The sequence below is a fragment of the Blastocystis hominis genome (genome assembly GCF_000151665.1).
Source record: "Blastocystis hominis, Singapore isolate B (sub-type 7) whole genome shotgun sequence assembly, scaffold_11".
NCBI lineage: Eukaryota > Bigyra > Opalinata > Blastocystidae > Blastocystis > Blastocystis hominis.
In genome coordinates this window covers 554,400-557,229 of record NW_013171818.1, presented here as the reverse complement: position 1 = coordinate 557,229, position 2,830 = coordinate 554,400, and positions in this window count along the sequence as shown.

Below are 2,830 nucleotides of genomic sequence, written 5' to 3'. Positions count from 1 at the left end.
ACCTGAAGGTTTTGTGTAGTGATAATGTGAGGAAGCGAGAGTGCGATTCATCAGAGAGGACGAATACGGTCCAACAGAAGAATGTCCCGCCGTATAAGAAGGTTCATTCTGAAATGTCGGATAAGAATGCGAATTTGGATACGCCACTTGATTTGGTGGATGAGGGGCCGATTTGTAGTAAATTGAGCCCAATTCGATCCGACAGTATATTTGCCTTCCCATCTGGGAAATTAAACACTGATTTTTCTGCTTTCTCTTATCTTTGGGAAGAGAGAGGACATGGTTCAAAGAGTTGCAGGATGCGATGGTAGTACTGGAATTCGTTGGAAATGCCCACTTTTGGAGGAGATATGGTACCAGCCAAGACAGAGAGGAGGAGGCGAGGTACAGTACCATATAGAATAAGAGTGGCTAGAGAAGAGTACAAGAAGCTGAAACCAATTCTGGAAGCCAAGAAAGAAGAAGAAGAAAGAAGAAAGAAGAAGGGAGAGGCGAGAAGGAAGGAGGTTGAGCTAGAAGCCAAGGCATCGGAGAAGAAATCACAGGCAGAGAGAAAGGGAGACGATAGCACCGTGAAGGAAGAGAAGAACCGAGAGGAAGCACAAGAGACGACCGAAGAGAGGGTTCAAAGAGTAAGGCTACAGGAGCCGAAGGGAACCAAGGGAACCAATGGACCCCAGAAGACAGAATCGCCCCAGGTGCTTGAGAGAATGGAGGTGCCAGTGAGACCGTCAGACCCGATAGAAGAAAGCTGTGATGTGAAGAGTGACAAACCTATGTCCAAGGAAGAAGAAACGGAAGTAGGGCATATCCCGGTAGAGAAGACGTGTCTAGCGGGACCCAAGGAACACCCCATGGAAACAAAGGAGCAAGAGAATCCCGGAAGGATATGGAGTGAGGAGAGTATCGAAGGAAGGGAGGTCGAAGAATATCCTAAAGAGGAAGAGACAAGGAGGTACTCAGAGGAAGGAAGGCAGAATTGGGCCAGGGAGGAGGAAGAGGAGAGTAGCAGTGAAGTGTCCTCTCCTTCTACGACACCCATGGATTGGCCGAAAGAAGAGTACCTGGAAGTCTTGATGGATGAAAACGAGAATGGATATTGGAGTGACTCCACGATGGAGAACTCGGTGACGGATAGTGTTGATGGATGGCTTGAGGTGGAGGAAAGGAAGAGCAGCCCTCTGGGTGGCTGGAGACCCTCGAGCCCCGAGAGTGAGAGATCTCACTATAGTAACGCCTCAACGCGAGAACATTCACCGAGACGAGATACTATCCCCAATTCACACTGCAGAGTGGTCACACCTGTGAAAGTGAATGTCCAGGTGGATCAAGAAGAGAGTGAGGAGGAGGAGGAGGAGGAGAAACCCTTGCAAGAAGAGAGGACGATGAAGACCCTCGGTAGAGAGGGAGAGAGTAAAGTATTGCACAACAGAGGAGACGAAGTACACAGACCTGACGTGAAGTGGCACAGGCGAAGCCAAAGTTGGGACGAGGACATGATGGTCCGAGTGCCCGAGAGGAAGTGCTTACCGCAGGCAGAGGAAAGCGAACCTAAGAGTGATGTAGAGAAGGAGGAGATTGAGAGATGGCGAGAAGGTTCGGAAGGTCCTGAGGTTTGGTCTATGGAAGACCGCGGACTTGTGGAGTCTTACCGGATAAACATCGATGCAGATGGTTTGGTAGTTCCTCCCCAGAAGGAATGTGTGGAAGGGGAGAGGGAGGTAAGAAACGAAGGTCCGAGCAAAGAGGAACTTTTGGCAGAGCCTGAGAAAGAATCAGAGAAGCAGATATCTGTGAAGGAAGAGCAAGATGCGAAGAAGAAGGAGATATCGGTAGAGAATACCTCGCTGGAAGACGACCGCTATCTAGAGGCAGCCATTAAGAAGGCGAAGGAGACGGTAGCGGAGATAGAAGAGGAGAAGAAGAATAAGAAGAAGTCGAGACGAGGTAGAAGAGGAAAACCGAAGAAGGAAGAGAAAGGAAACGAGGAAGGCCGTAAAGACTCGGATACGACGCAGGAAGTAGTGTGTGAACCGAGGAAGGGCGAACACCTGAGAATCTATGGATTGCTAGAGGGCAACGTGAAACTGGTGTACAAGTTGATATACCGGTTGGTGGAAGTGTGCGAACTGGAATCGATAGTGCAGGACGTCCAAGTGACAATTCTCCGCAAAATTGGCCAAGAGCGCTTCTTCAAAGTGACTGGGAAGGGAATCACAAACGATAAGTTTGTGACCCCTTTCTCAGTGCTTGGGAACCATATGGGATTCCGAGTGAGAGTGTTTCTCCAGAATCCCCGGCGACCAAAGGGGAAGAAATACCAATTTGACAGGAGACTGGTGTACGGCGTGGCAACCCATAATGTAGGGACAGTGAAGAAGAAGAAGAAGATCGAAATCCTGAACTACATGAATGAGGTGGGTGCGAACGTATTGGCGCTACAGGAGACGAAACGGACGGAACGTGATGAAGTTTGGAAAGTTCCGGGCTGTGTGGTTTTCGAACACCGGCCGAAGAAGCTGGTGAAAGGAAACCTGGGAATAGCGACGATCGTTCAGAGAGACATGTTTCCCGAGGTGCTCGAGATCACAGAGAATATGATCTGGATCCTGGTGTGGCCGAGGCGAGAAGAAGCTTGTGATCTGCAACGTGTACATCCCTACAGCGAATGCTGGGGGGAAGAAGGAAGTGGTGAAAGAAGATCTGAAGAAGAAGATAATGGGTTACGCGGGAGATAGGAAGAATGTGAATTTAGTTAGTGGTAATGGGAGACTTCAACATGAGTCCCTCGGAGGTGAAGAACTGGATTCGAGGCCAGCAGATCCCCGTG